General features: G+C 43.0%; 1 protein-coding gene and 1 long non-coding RNA gene across 2 annotated transcripts in view; one reads left to right on the top strand and one right to left on the bottom strand.

Annotated features, from left to right (window-relative positions):
* LOC126428221 (uncharacterized) overlaps positions 1-5,685 on the top strand; it is a 33,412-nt gene extending 27,727 nt beyond the window's left edge. The window contains exon 2 of the long non-coding RNA XR_007576796.1: positions 5,487-5,685. This is a non-coding gene — a long non-coding RNA (uncharacterized LOC126428221). The remainder of the gene's footprint in view (positions 1-5,486) is intronic.
* LOC126428217 (pyruvate kinase-like) overlaps positions 1-16,584 on the bottom strand; it is a 141,328-nt gene that overhangs the window by 92,477 nt on the left and 32,267 nt on the right. The window lies entirely within an intron of this gene.

Raw genomic sequence — 16,584 nt, 5'->3', positions numbered from 1 at the left:
ATCTTTTGACAATGGCGTTATTTGGATGTGGTGTGGAGCGGCGTGGGGCCAGCACACCGCTCTCCCGGCCGTCGGGTCGGCTGTTTTGACCTTCTTCTCAATCAAGTAGCTCCAGAAGTGGCGTCACGACGCTTCTTGTACCCCGCCCAGACCTCTCACGAAGGAAAATTCCAGGGCTGTACCGGGAATTGACCCCGATCCACAGCACAGCAGCCAACCCAGCTATGTCAAGAGGCTCTTCTACAGGCTGTTTCACAACGTAGTACCGGCTCTGCCGCGGCGCGCGCTTCAAATCCGTGGCGCCGCCGTGTACAGATACGTCTCGGCTGCGTTTAGTTTTATACAAATGCATTAAGACCATAAGGAATACAAAAGACTATAGCTTCTTCCGAAACACAACATAATAGAGTAAATAGTATTAACATAAGAACGGAAGTCAGGATTCTATTACAAAAGTAAAAGCAAATGCCTTTTCATGTGAATGTATGTTCCTCTATTGCTATTCGTAAAACGAACCCCATATAATGCAATCAGTCTGTAGAATTGAAGGCTTCCTCTTATTTTGTGTTTCTACTAAAAGGCAGAAGTTTTCTATGAAGGACTGCATTGAAACTTAACGATTCTTCCAACACGAAGAGTGTTTAAAAAGTAAGCAGAAATTTATAATTTTGTGGGTTGTATTAGTCCGATTTGCACTACTTTTTTGTCACTGTCTTCATAAACATGCCTCAAAAGTATGTCTACAATGTTATGCATATTGGGTATTTACTCTGTTGTCGGCTGTCAGAAAGGTTACATGTGTTTTGGTAGCATTACCGACTATTTGTTTTGTATAAAAATAAATTAGACTCTGTATTAAATTATGTTATAAGAATGGAATAAAATATATGAAATTTTGTAGAAATGGTAAATATTGCTTTTGGTAAGCCTGTCATGAGTAAACCAAGGGCAGACAAGTGGTATAAACATTTCAAAGCAGGCCTTAAAGGACATCGGTTTTACAAGCATGGATGAGATTAAAAATGCACAGTTAAGAGACCTATAAACTATCCCGAAGAAACAGTTCTAAAGTGTTTCGGGAATTGGAAAAAGCACTGGCATAAGTGTATAGTATGTAATGGGGAATATTTGGAAGAGGATTACACTGCTGTAGATTAACGAATAAAGTTCTTACCAAAAAATAAAAATTAATATGTGAACGCACCTCGTATGTAAAGCTTTTTGCTTAGAAGTCCAGAAACGGTGTACATGTTTCGAAGGAAATTTTAGCAGTGTTTAGAATAGCTATTGCGAACATGTTTTAAGCAATATGTCTTAGAGTCAGGTGAATAGTGACCGAGATAGAGATTTAGTGTTTCATAAGCGTCAAAGGTTTTACGTGATTTTGAAACGGGCTATAACGATGACTTTCCTCCCAAATTTGTTAGTTTTCCTTCGTGGCGATTCCAGTAACCCAAACGGCTTATTTTTACGTTCCGTCCTTACGTGTCCTATTGGGTGAGACTGACGTTTGCATAAACTGCAGCCCTTTGATTGGGACTGGTAATATTAGCCAACAGTTCTTTTTGGGTCGCCTCTTTAATACACGCTGTAATAACATTAGAGGCGATCGAACGCTCATTACTCCGTAAATACCTCCTCTTCTTCGTATTCTGCACATTTTGTTGCAAACGCTAGACGATTATCCATCACTTCCGGATATCGAAGTACCTCAGTAAGTATACAAAGTTAACTCACTGACACTGGCAACTAAGATCCCACGAACAGAAACGACGTATATCACTGCACGCCGATGTACACCGCTAGACAGATAATGGGCAACAGATTTTGGGTGCCGCTGTAGGCCGGTGGCAGCGTTCTTCCGGGAAAGGCCACTTACCCCACCAAAAGCGCTCGTTGCTCTTGAATTTACAGACAGACTATACTAACGTCCCTTCACCGATTAGATTCGTACTGGTAGGGTATGCAGGGCACGACTAGGATTTCAACATGTGTAAACGGGAAGACGTAACTCTCAACCTATTTTGAGAAAATCGAGTTTGAAAATTTAGGCTTGCTTACGCTTTAAGCGTAAGGGCACTATTATTCGAGTAGCCGAGAGAGTAAGCACTTACACCCAAATCTGCAGATGTGAGACACTCAGATCGGTACCAAACGTTGTGTGTCGATAGAGTATCAACCGATTTAGTTCGTGCTGTGAGCTGTCGTCCAGTGGAAGATGCGTAAACGATTACGGGTGAAGCTGTTGTATGGGAGAACATTTTTCTGCTATGTAAGTTTGGGAGTCTGTAGCAATGTTCTTTTGGCAGTCTGCTTTCGCTACGTCAGTTGAAAACCTATAGAGTACATTTGTATTGACAGGTGTGGTGTTACGCTATAGCTCTCCTACTTTCAGCTAACGAAGTGAAAGCAGACTGCCAAAAGAACATTGCTACAAACTCCGAAACGTCCTTTTACATAGCAGAAAAATGTTCTCCCATGTAACAACTTAACATGTATCTGTTAAAAAAAATAACAAAAGCGGTGTCAGTGGGTTTCGTAATCATTATCTGTAGTATGACGATCTGACGCTCTACCAACTCACCTACCAGAGATCTTCACATACGTATCTCACAGACATGGTTTGCCTACACTCTGTAGTTCTCGTGTTACTTTTAGTTACCGTTTACGCGTCTTTACGCGTCTTCTACAAGACGACACCACACAGCACAAACTAAATCAGTGTTTTGCTTGATATTCTGTCTACACACAGAGTTTGGAACCGACCTGCGAGTCTGATATCTGGAGGTTTGGTTTTATACGGGGCTCACTCCAAAAGAAATGCACACTATTTTTGTAAAAATACAGTTTTCATTCTGCATGTGTGAAAGTTTTACAGTGTGTAGATACATCCTTCCCGCTTGTTTTCAAACTTAGTTCAACCTGTTCCCGTGAGTGGCGCCGTCACAGCATGTCTTCAAGATGGCTGCTACACTTGACGTTCGTCAGAAGCAACGTGCTGTCATAGAATTAATGTGCTGTGAAAACGAGACAGTGGGAAACATCCACAAGAGGTTGAAAAAGGTGTACGGAGATGCTGCTGTCGATCGCAGTACAGTTAGTCGGTGGGCAAGCAGGTTACGTGATGAAAGCGGGCACGGCAATATTGAGGGCTGTCCTCGCAGCGGCAGGCCTCGTACTGCACACACTCCAGACAATGTGCAGGGAGTTAACGAATTGGTGACTACTGACAGACGCATCACAGTGAACGAATTGTCACGCTATGTTGGGATAGGGGAAGGAAGTGTTTTCAGAATATTGAAAGTGTTGGCGTTAAAAAGGGTTTATGCCAGGTGGGTTCTTGGATGGACAACACTGAAACACCCGCCTTACAGTCCTGACCTGGCTCCGTGTGACTATCATCTCTTTGGGAAACTGAAAAACCTCTCTTTGTGGAACAAGGTTTGAAGATGATAACTCCCTTGTTCACGGTGCCAAACAGTGGCTCCAACAGGTTGGCCCAGAATTCTACTGTGAGGGTATACAGGCGCTGGTTCCAAGATATGGCATAAGGCAGTTGAGAGGGATGGAAATTATGTGGATAAATAAAAATGTTGTCCCTAAAGGATGTATCTACACACTGTCAAACTTTCAGACATGTAGAACAAAAGATGGATTAAAAAAAAAGTGTGCATTTCTTTTGGAGTGACCCTCGTATGTGCAAGGTCTCTGGATCGATTCTCCCGGCCAGTAGTTTATTTTCATCCCCACTTAATTCTAACAACAGATTTATTACAACCGTCAAATGTGTCAATATCTAATGAATCATTTGCGATTTTCCTAATCTTTAACATGAAAAAAGGATAAAAAAATTTTCTTAAGGACATTGGAAATGAGAAAAAGGACACAAGAGACCTTTCAATCAAATTAGTTATCTTATCTATATTATTAGATATACATTTGTGACCAGTAAAATGTGTAACCTATGTAGCACTGCACGAATCAGAATGATACTGATAGGAGAAACACAGAAAACAATTATTATCGCGACGCCCAGCAGATATAAGGAACACAGGATTTTTGGATGTCTATGGTTTTCCAATGTGTCTACTGTAAAACAAAATTTCGTTTACATTCGCAAACGTTTCTCGGTTGTCAAACGATTTCGCAGCACACCACGCTTACTGAAATACAACGCCCATTTCACGGCACACCATGATTACTGAAATGCAACACCGACTTCGCAGTGCACCATGCTTACCGAAATACAACACCGAATATTGGTGAAGGTAGCTCAAAAAAAAGTAGTACAGGCAGCGAGATTCGGCCTAGAGACCTCAGGTGTATCAAAATAAGCTAAGGTAAAACCTTCTACCAAAACAGAGTTGTATATTAGTCTTTTTTTGCGCAGACTCCGGTCACCTGTGGGCTAATAAACACTTACTCAAAGTGCTCTCACTCTGTTGTGTTTGCTCCTTGGTGAAGATTCTTCCACATTTCCTTTCGTTTTCTAGAAAACTCTAGAAGTTTTTTTTGTTTTTTTATTTTGGGTCTAAATTTTTCTGTGTTTCGATTGCCTTCTTTGCCCGCATCTCGTGGTCGTGCGGTAGCGTTCTCGCTTCCCACGCCCGGGTTCCCGGGTTCGATTCCCGGCGGGGTCAGGGATTTTCTCTGCCTCGTGATGGCTGGGTGTTGTGTGCTGTCCTTAGGTTAGTTAGGTTTAAGTAGTTCTAAGTTCTAGGGGACTGATGACCATAGATGTTAAGTCCCATAGTGCTCAGAGCCATTTGAACCATTTGATTGCCTTCTTCAGTTATGTCGATCTCTTCTGAGTCTGTTTGAATATCTTTTATACACTCTGCGCGGACTCTTCCGTCGAAGGTTCGAGTCCTCATCGGGCATGGGTATGTGTGTTGTTCTTAGCATAAGTTAGTTTAAGTAGTGTGTAAGTCTAGGGACCGATGGCCTAAGCAGTTTGGTCCCTTAGGAATTCACACACAATTGAACATTTTTTTATGCACTGATTTTGTTCTTTTTGCTATTGAAATATTGGGATACTCTTAGTTAACCTATTCTCCTCAACTTTTTCACAAGTGCAAAAAACCGACCTACGTTCTCCGGATTGTGTATGAAAGTTTTTTTCATACAGTTCTTCGTTGCGTCTTAATTTGTAGTTGCCATTTTTGTTATGCTAAATCCGATAATTTTTCAAAAAATTCACTTCACCTTTTTTCCTATTCCTCCGACTTTAAATGTGGTATGCACTCTGCTCCATAGAGCGCTTGAGGTTTTGTAACTGTTTCAAAATGTCGTATTTTCGCATTAATTTTATTGTAGGTAACTCTGGAGGGTTGATGCTATATGTCCATCTTGTCTGCTTTGTCGTTATTTGCTTCTTTGCTCAATTCATTGATCTGGATGTCTATCGTTCATATTTTTGTTTTAGCTAGTAGTTTTTTATTTGTCTTGTAGTGTATCCTAAATCAAACCAACTGTGTCTGTTTCAGATCTGAACCAGCTACACGGAAAAAGCCACCTACATTTTCCGCATGTGTATAACTGCTACCGGGAGTTAAAGCAGCATCTAAAATATTTGCTGCAGGTCTACATTTTGTCATCTGGAGATTTATCTCATACTTCCACGCAGCAACGGATGGGCATGATATGAAAATAAAATAAACCTAAAGAGGAACAAGCCAAAACCAAGACACTGACTCAGAAATCTGCCATTCAATTCTTGAAGGAGAGCTCTTCTCCGTTAAGAAAACGTGTTGGGTTCTGTCTGCTGATAATTCGTGAGTTTGGCCTTAAACCAGTTCCGATACAAGTTTCTACCGTGTACGATCTGCCGATCATCGACGCAGCTTTGAGCCTAGATTCAGAACTTCCCAGCAGAGAGAATGGTTCAAATGGTTCTAAGCACTATGGGACTTAATATCTGAGGTCATCAGTCCCCTAGACTTAGAACTACTCAAACCTAACCAACCTAAGGACGTCACACACACATCCATGCCCGAGGCAGGATTCGAACCTGCGACTGTAGCAGCAGCGCCGTTGTGGACTGAAGCGCCTAGAACCGCACGGTCACAACGGCCGGCTGCAGAGAGAATGCAACACGTCATTCTTACCGGGACAAATTCAATAAACACAGGGTGGTTCAAAAAGCTTCTGCACAAATTGTAGGAGCTGACAGACAAATGTAAACAGAACACCTCTGGAATAGCAACTTACGGTCTCAGCCAGTGTAAACTTTGGAATGTCAGCTGCAACAAGGATAACAATAGTCTGTATTTTAAAACTTTTTTATGCTGATTTGTTGAAAGGAGGTGTTCTTGAATCAATTTTTTATGCTGATTCTAGAAATAACTACCGTTTTTGAAACTTCCTGGCAGATTAGAGCTGGGCGTCGGACCGAGACTGGAACTCGGGACCTTTGCCTGTAGCGGGCAAGTGCTCTACCAACTGAGCTACCCAAGCACGACTCACGCCCCGTCCTCACAGCTTTACTTCTGCCAGTACCTCGTCTCCTACCTTCCAAACTTTACAGAAGCTCTCCTACGAACATTGCAGAACTAGCACTCCTGAAAGAAAGGATATTATGGAGACATGGCTTAGCCACAGCCTGGGGGATGTTTCCAGAATTAGTTTTTCACTCTGCAGCGGAGTGTGCGCTCGTATGAAACTTCTGGCAGATTAAAACTGTGTGCCCGACCGAGACTCGAACTCGGGACCTTTGCCTTTCGCGGGCAAGTGCTCTACCAACTGAGCTACCCAAGCACGACTCACGCCCCGTCCTCACAGCTTTACTTATGCCAGTACCTCGTCTCCTACCTTGCAAACTTTACAGAACCTCTCCTACGAACCTTGCAGAGCTAGCACTCCTGAAAGAAAGTATATTACGGAGACATGGCTTAGCCACAGCCTGGGGGATGTTTCCAGAATGCGATTTTCACTCTGCAGCGGAGTGTGCGCTGATATGAAACTTCCTGGCAGATTAAAACTGTGTGGCGGACCGAGACTCGAACTCGGGACCTTTGCTTGTAGCGGGCAAGTGCTCTACCAACTGAGCTACCTAAGCACGACTCACGCACAGTCCTCACAGCTTTACTTCTGCCAGTAGAACACTTCCCCGCGAAAGTCAAAGGTCCCGAGTTCGAGTTCAGCCTGGCACACAGTTTTAATCTGCCAGGAAGTTTCAAAAGAAATATATTCTTCTCGCGCATGAAATTTTTTTTCTCTTGTTTTCAGTGGAGTGTACTGCAATTGTACACATATTTGAAAGTATTTCATTTTCATAATTAAGTTGTAGCTTATGTCACTGAATTAGGGAGATTCGGCTGTTTTTACACGAATCTCATAATCATTCACGCCTCTTGATAAAGTAATAACACTTGGAGGGCAAACGTTTAGTAACTATTTGATAATTAACTAGAATAGTGATTAAAAATAAAACTATAATTTTACGGCTGCTTTCTCGCCGCTTTGGGCGGTAGCGTGGCGCTAAGTGCCAGACGGTAACAATTTTCACAGCAGTGTGTGTCGCGACTGTATGTTAGACTTAACTCTCGTCAGAATGGCATTTGGGAAACTCTTGAGGTTAGCAGAACCACACATACAACGGTAGGGCACAAATTTTAGACCTGCAGTATCACCAGCAAAACTTCGACATTTGGCAACAGGTGACAGTTATACAAGTTTAATGTACTATCATCGAATATCACTGGCCAAGATTAGTGAAACTGTGCCTGGAATGAGCTGGTTATCGTGAATGTACTCAAGTAACAATTCGATTCTACACCGGATACCAATTCGATTCTACACAGAGTACGCAAAAGAGCTTGCCCCCCTTCTAACAGCCGTGTACCGCAAGTCTCTAGAGGAACGGAAGGTTCCAAATGATTGGAAAAGGGCACAGGTAGTCCCAGTCTTCAAGAAGGGTCGTCGAGCAGATGCGCAAAACTATAGACCTATATCTCTGGTTGTAGAATTTTAGAACATGTTTTTTGCTCGCGTATCATGTCATTTCTGGAAACCCAGAATCTACTCTGTAGGAATCAACATGGATTCCGGAAACAGCGATCGTGTAAGAGCCAACTCGCTTTATTTGTTCATGAGACCCAGAAAATATTAGATACACGCTCCCAGGTAGATGCCATTTTCCTTGACTTCCGGAAGGGATTAGATACAGTTCCGCACTGTCGCCTGATAAACAAAGTAAGAGCCTACGGAATATCAGACCAGCTGTGTGGCTGGATTGAAGAGTTTTTAGCAAACAGAATACAGCATGTTGTTCTCAATGGAGAGACGTCTACAGACGTTAAAATAACCTTTGGCGTGCCACAGAGGAGTGTTATGGGACATTATAAAATTGCAGCGAAATGCAGGAAGATCTGCAGCGGATTTGGTGCAGGGAGTGGCAACTGACCCTTAACATAGACAAATGTAATGTATTGCGAATACATAGAAAGTAGGATACTTTATTCTATGATTATACGATAGCGTAACAAACACTGGTAGCAGTTACTTCTGTAAAATATGTGGGAGTATGTGTGCGGAACGATTTGAAGTGGAATGATCATATAAAATTAATTGTTGGTAAGGCGGGTGCCAGGTTGAGATTCATTGGGAGAGTCCTTAGAAAATGTAGTCCATCAACAAAGGAGGTGGCTTACAAAATACTCGTTCGACCTATACTTGAGTATTGCTCATCAGTGTGGGATCCGTACCAGATCGGGTTGACGGAGGAGATAGAGAAGATCCAAAGAAGAGCGGCGCGTTTCGTCACAGGGTTATTTGGTAACCGTGATAGCGTTACGGAGATGTTTAGCAAACTCAAGTGGCAGACTCTGCAAGAGAGGCGCTCTGCATCGCGGTGTAGCTTGTTCGCCAGGTTTCGAGAGGGTGCGTTTCTAGATGAGGTATCGAATATATTGCTTCCCCCCACTTATACCTCCCGAGGAGATCACGAATGTAAAATTAGAGAGATTCGTGCGTGCACGGAGGCTTTCCGGCAGTCGTTCTTCCCGCGAACCATAAGCGACTGGAACAGGAAAGGGAGGTAATGACAGTGGCACGTAAAGTGCCCTCCGCCACACACCATTGGGTGGCTTGCGGAGTGTAGATGTAGATGTATTTTCTAAAAGTAGTCGGGAGTCAGCATTGTACAAAAAGAAAAGTAAAGCAGGCGACACACCAACGCGCATGCGCCAGTCACTCAACTCTGCCGTGTTTTTGAACATCGACCATAAGCTACAAGCTCGTGACAAAACTTCTCTCAACCAGCTTCAACTCGCTATTCCAAACAGCTGTTGACAACAGTTGCAAGCCGGCCGGAGTGGCCGAGCGGTTCTAGGCACTACAGTCTGCAGATGCGCGACCGCTACGGTCGCAGGTTCGAATCCTGCCTCGGACATGGATGTGTGTGATGTCCTTAGGTTTGTTAGGTTTAAGTAGTTCTAAGTTCTCGGAGACTGATGACCTCAGAAGTTAAGTCCCATGGTGCTCAGAGCCATTTGAACCATTTGAACAGTTGACAACTAAGTCAAACTTCCGGTTGGCAACAACTGTCAATCGAGTTTGTTGTTTCGGTGTGAGAGCACTACTCAGTAAAGACAGCACTTCGCGATCGGACATTAGGCGGCTGCAGTGGGGCAGAGACACTGACATACCACTGCGTGCGGAACTTCAAAAGGTGTACTTTCATAAATGCACGGCCCAAATCTGCTCTCGGGATTGATCTATGGCGTGTCTTTTCTCCGTAGAATATGAGGTCATCATTTTACAGAGATCTGCACTAATTATCCGCCGATACACGACGCTTGGAGAGCATACGACCAGTTATAGCATTCGAAATCTGGTATAGGGAACTCATTTGATGTGTTTACCGTTTGACCTAATAATAATAATGGCTACAGTACTAAATATAGCTGCAGATACTACAGCTATAGCTACACCTAACCGGCTGGAAACGCCAGATTTATTCAGATGAGAATATAATTTCATACCGTTAAATCAAAGATGTGGTATCAGTATTCATACTCTTTAACTCAAAAAGAGGTAATTTCCAAGAATGATTGGCTGTCGAACGCGTGGGCTCCTAACGATATACACTACTGGCCATTAACATTGCTACACCAAGAAGAAATACAGATGATAAACGGATATACATTGGACAAATATATTATACTTGAACTGACATGGGATTACATTTTCACGCAATTTGGGTGCATAGATCCTGAGAAATCAGTAGCCAGAACAACCACATCTGGCCGTAATAACGGCCTTGATACGCCTGGGCATTGAGTCAAACAGAGCTTGGATGGCGTGTACAGGTACAGCTGCCCATGCACCTTCAACACGATACCACAGTTCATCAACAGTAGTGGCTGGCGTATTGTGATGAGCCAGTTGCTCGGCCACCACTGACCAGACGTTTTCAATTGGTGAGAGATCTGGAGAACGTGCTGGCCAGGGCAGCAGTCGAACATTCTCTGTATCCAGAAAGGCCCGTACAGGACCTGAGGACCTGCAACATGCGGTCATGCATTATCCTGCTGAAATGTATGGCTTCGCAGGGATCGAATGAAGGGTAGAGCCACGGGTCCCAACACATCTGAAATGTAACGGCCACTGTTCAAAGTGTCGTCAATGCGAACAAGTGTGACCGAGACGTGTAACTGATGGCACCCCATACCATCACGCCGGGTGATACGCCAGTATGGCGATGATGAATACACGTTTCCAACGTGCGTTCACTGCGATGTCGCCAAACACGGATGCGAACACCACGATACTGTAAACAGAACCTGGATTCATCCGAAAAAATGACGTTTTGCCATTCGTGCAACCAGGTTCGTCGTCGAGTACACCATCGCAGGAGCTCCTGTGTGTGATGCAACGTCAAGGGTAACCGCAGCCACGGTCTCCGAGCTGATAGTCCCTGCTGCTGCAAACGTCGTCGAACTGTTCGTGCAGATGGTTGTTGTCTTGTAAACGTCCGCATCTGTTGATTCAGGGATCGAGACGTGGCTGCACGATCCGTTACTGCCGTGCGGATAAGATGCCTGTCAGCCCGACTGCTAGTGATACGAGGCCGATGGGATCCTGCACGGCGTTCCGTATTACCCTCCTGAAGCCACCAGTTCCATAATCTGTTAACAGTCATCGGATCGCGACCAACGCGAGCAGCAATGTCGCGATACGATAAACCACAATCGCGATAGGCTACAATCCGACCTTTATCAAAGTTGGAAACGTGATGGTACGCATTTCTTCTCCTTACACGAGGCGTCACAGCAACGTTTTACCGGGCAACGCCGGTCAACTGCTGTTTGTGTATGAGAAATCGGTTGGAAACTTTCCTCATGTCAGTACGTTGTAGGTGTTGCCACCGGCGTCAACCCTGTGTGAATGTCCTGAAAAGCTAATCATTTGCATATCACGGCATCTTCTTCCTGTCGGTTAAATTTTGCGTCTATAGCACGTCATCTTCGTGGTGTAGCAATTTTAATGGCCAGTAGTGTATATCGAACGAGCGACTCTTATGTTGACCACACGACTCTGGTGGCGCGAGTTTAGATATCGACTAGAGCAACGACTAAAGGCGAACGTTTATTAAGTTATAGTTAATAACAAATGAAAGTGCGAGTATTAACTTTACTGACTTTACTCGTCAGCCACGTCTTATTCGTGCACTATCGCTCTTGTTGTGTAAGCATCCAGCAGGTATTCTTTTTCCCATAACCTGGGTACAGTCCTGCTATGTCACTCAGAGACAGCATGAGAGTATCTGTAGCGTCATTTTTTCCAGGCAATCTCAAAATATAGATATCAGAAGAGATACAACTTTCACGCTATAAACGAGGAATTAGATTTCGTCTTGTGAGGCTCTCGGCACTAGAAACTGCAACTCTTTCGCTTATTGCTATTCACACCGGAAACGATAAAATATGTCCCCCACTACACGTTTACCATTATTCACGCCACCAGAATCGTATGGTCGACATCGAGTCGATCGTTCGATATATAGGGTGATCAATTGATCGTAACCGGGCCAAATATCTCAGGAAATAAGCACCAAACAAAAAAACTACAACGAACGAAACTAGTCTAGCTTGAAGGGGGAAACTAGATGGCGCTGCCATAGATCAAACGGATATCAACTGCGCTTTTTAAAAAGAGGGACTCCTATTTTTTATTACATATTCGTGTAGTACGTAAAGAAATATGAATGTATTAGTTGGACCACATTTTTCGCTTTGTGATAGGTACGTTTGAACATTTTAATTCGGTTGTTCGAATGTGATACATGTACCTTAGTGAACTTATCATTTCTGAGAACGCATGCTGTTACAACGTGATTACCTGTAAATACCACATTAATGCAATAAATGCCCAACATTATGTCCGTCATCCTCAATGCTTTTGGCAATACGTGGAACGACATTCCTCTCAACAGCGAGTAGTTCGCCTTCCGTAATATTCGCACACCCATTAACAATGCGCTGACGCATGTTGTCAGGCGTTGTCGGTGGATCACGATAGGAAATATCCTTCACCTTTCCCCATAGAAATAAATCCGGGGACGTCAGATCCGGTGAACGTGCGGGCCATGGTATGGTGCTTCGACGACCTATCCACCTGTCATGAAATATGCTATTCAATACCGCTTCAACCGCAAGCGAGCTATGTGCCGGACATCCATCATGTTGGAAGTACACCGTCATTCTGTCATGCAGTGAAACATCTCGTAGTAACATCGGTAGAACATTACGTAGGAAATGAGCATACATTGCGCTATTTAGATTGACATCGATAAAATGGGGGCTAATTATCTTTCCTCCCATATTGCCGCACCGTACATTAAACCGCCAAGGTCGCTGATGTTCCACTCGTCGCAGCCATCGTGGATTTTTCCTTGCCCAATAGTGAATATTAAGCCGGTTTACGTTCCCGCTGTTGGTGAATGACGCTTCGTCGCTAAATAGAACACGTGCAAAAAATCTGTCATCGTCTCGTAATTTCTCTTGTGCCCAGTGGCAGAACTATACACGACGTCCAAAGTCGTCGCCATGCAATTCCTGGTGCATAGAAATATAGTACGGGTGCAATCGATGTTGATGTAGCATTTTCAACATCGACGTTTTTGAGATTCCTGATTCTCGCGCAATTTGTCTGCTACTGATGTGCGGATTACTTGCGACAGCAGCTAAAACACCTACTTGGGCATCATCATTTGTTGCAGTCGTGGTTGACGTTTCACATGTGGCTGAACACTTCCTGTTTCCTCAAATAACGTAACTATCCGGCGAACGGTCCGGACACTTGGATGATGATGTCCAGGGTACCGAGCAGTATACATAGCACACGCCCGTTGGGCATTTTGATCACAATAGCTATACATCAATACAATATCGATCTTTTCCGCAATTGGTAAACGGTCCATTTTAACACGGGTAATGTATCACGAAGCAAATACCGGGTATGTATCACGAAGCAAATACCGGGGCGTTACGTGATACCACGTTTGTGACTATTACAGCGCCGTCTATCCCAAAGCGAAAAAAGTGGTCCAACTAAAACATTCATATTTCTTTACGTACTGCACGAATATGTAATAAAAAATGGGGGATCTCATTTAAAAAAAAAACGCAGTTGATATCCGTTTGACCTATGGCAGCGCCATCTAGTGGGCCAACCGTAGCTGGTTTCCCCTTTCAAGCTAGACGAGTTTCGTTCTTTGTAGTTTTTTCGTTTGATGCTTATTTCGTGAGATATTTGGCCCGGTCACTATCAATGGACTACCCTCTATATCGTTAGGAGCCCGCGCGTTCGATAGGCAATCATTCTTGGAAATTACCCAAAAAGATGTACCTTGCATACACGAATGAGGTTTTTATGTACAGAGACTGAAGCGGCGAGTGAAAATTTGTACCACGGCAGGGAATCGAATGCGGGTCTCTTGCTTACTAGGCAGGTTCATTAGCCGCTAAGCCACCTGGCACAGCGGTTCACATACCTGCACGGATTACCCTGTCACGCCTCCATCCTCGATTCAAATTCTCACTGCCGCCCCAGCTTACTTTAAATTCCCCCATAACACACGAACAGAATTGCCGAAGCTCTCCATGTTCTGGAATAGCACCACGCCATCGAAAATAAATGGGGGATCCAGCCAGAAACCCAGGTGCAGGTTCTTATACAAGGGAAATGGCACAATTTTAGAGACTTTACTACTCTTAAACAGATATGATTTTATGTACATACACTGAAGTGGCGGGATCGATACCCGGCGTTGGAACAAATTTTTACTCGCCGCTCAGTCTATCAACATACAATCACAACTGTATGAGACCAGCGAAGTCTCTGAAATTGTGTCATTTCATTTTTACTAATGAGGTTTAATGTATAGCCTAGTCAGGAAATTTTGAACTGAAACTTTCAAATGTGCGGCATACAATTTTGTGTTGTCTACTTCCTGTCAAATTTAGTTCTGACGCTCCGCACGTATCAAATCAGATATGTAAACAATGGCGGCACTTATCGAGTTTAGGGGGACACCCTGAAATCTTTGATTTTTTTACCGGTTATCGTCAATTTGACTATCCTGACCATCAATATGACATATTTTTCATCAGTTTTGAAACAGTAAAACAACACATTGTCATTTAATCAAACGTCGAACAAATTTACCATACGAAAATCGGTCAAATCAGGGAAAATTCTAGTCACTACGAGTTAGAAGAACAAAGGCACAGAACAAACACCGAACTAACACTTAACTACACTGTTATTTGACTTTAGTGTAAACTGAGTGAGGCGATTTTATCCGAGTGCTTTGATGTGCTACGATTTAGCTTGAATGACGTTTGCAAATAACATATTCGTGGTCCGGTCAAAAAACGAGAAAAAATTTTTTTCTCTCGATATATTAAAAAGTTTTTATCTGGGATAGCAATAAATAACATCTTCGAGATCAAAATAGTCTAACTGATCAAATAATGAGAAAAAATATTTTCGAAAAATTTGTTCCCCTAAACTCGATAAGTGCCACAATGGCTATAATTGAAATCTTGCATCTTTTGGATAAATTTCTGCAAACGTCCAAGGCAACGTACTAAATAAAAATTCAACTAACATTTTAATATATCGCACAAAAAGCGTTAGATAAATTACAACTCAACTGACAACACTTGAAAACGGAGAGAAATTTATCAGTAATGCTGTAACAAAAAACTTGGATGGCAAATATAGAAACAAAGCCATAATATAAACGACGATAAAATAAATTCAATACACTACACTTGAAGAAAACCGATCCGCTACATCTGACCGCAAGAGAACATTAAATTCTGAGAGTGCTATGCAGGCACGCACTTGAACGTATTAAACTGGAAGAAAAGGGTGTGAGACAGTATGTATTACAAACTTACGTGAGGATACGGCAGGTTGTGAAGCACCATCTCCGTATTAGGTGTGATCCACAACAGAAGAACTCCGCACTACGACGAAGAGTTGCTAACCTCCGCCAACACGAACGACAATGAATGTTTCATCCGCAGTTGCCATATCGACAATCGTAAACAGCATCGTATATTACGCAGTGTGGTATTAAACTGTCGTACACCCAGAAAATTTTTAAACTGTGGCAACAGCTTACACGAGCAGTAATTTCCATTTCGATCGCTAAGACTCCAAACACTGGAACAACGAACGTTATTAATGTGACGAGCTTCGTACACAAAAGAAGATAACGTTCACGCTATATCTTTGTATCTGAAAGAAGGGCAAAGATGAAATACGTATCCCATTTGTATGGCTTGAAGTGTGCAAACGGTATCTTCATATTCATGATGACAAACCACGACGGCAGTATCATGCCTTATGCTATTCGGCTGTTACGGTTACAGCTTCGTCACAGTAAAAGATATTCAAATGTTAGTGTCGTTCTCAAGGTACAAACACAATAAAGTATTTGGGCACTTATCGAGTTTAGGGGGACACCCATGAAATCTTTCATTTTTTACCGATTATCATCCATTTGACTATACTGATCACGAATATGACATATTTTTCATCAGTTTTTAAACACTAAAACAACATAATGTCCTTTAATGAAAATGTAACAATACAAGAACATAACAAGAAATCAACATAGTCTAACTGATCAAAAAGTGAGAAAAAAATGCCGGCCGAGGTAGCCGAGCGGTTCTAGGCGCTACAGTCTGGAACCACGCGACCGCTACGTCGCAGGTTCGAATCCTGCCTCGGGCATGGATGGGTGTGATGTCCTTAGGTTAGTTAGGTTTACGTAGTTCTAGAGCCATTTGAACCATCTTTGAGAAAAAATATTTTCGAAAATTTTGTCCCCCTAAACTCGATAAGTGCCCGTATTTGCCTGTTTTCTGGAAATCGTCTTAAATGGTTAAGTATGTCATTTTATATTCACAACACGCCTCTTCTCTGTTTAATTTCAGTATTCTTTCATAAAAACAGAAATGACATACAAATAATTTGGAAGCCCGCTAAAACGCTCCATTCGAGTCAAGCCTGTGACGTCACTGGCTAGCACGCTGGTCCGACAGTCACAAAGCTATTTCACAGTGA

Source organism: Schistocerca serialis, chromosome 12, assembly GCF_023864345.2.
Source record: "Schistocerca serialis cubense isolate TAMUIC-IGC-003099 chromosome 12, iqSchSeri2.2, whole genome shotgun sequence".
NCBI lineage: Eukaryota > Metazoa > Arthropoda > Insecta > Orthoptera > Acrididae > Schistocerca > Schistocerca serialis.
The sequence above is the reverse complement of the archived record's forward strand: the minus strand, read 5'-3'. Positions and strand labels throughout refer to the sequence as shown.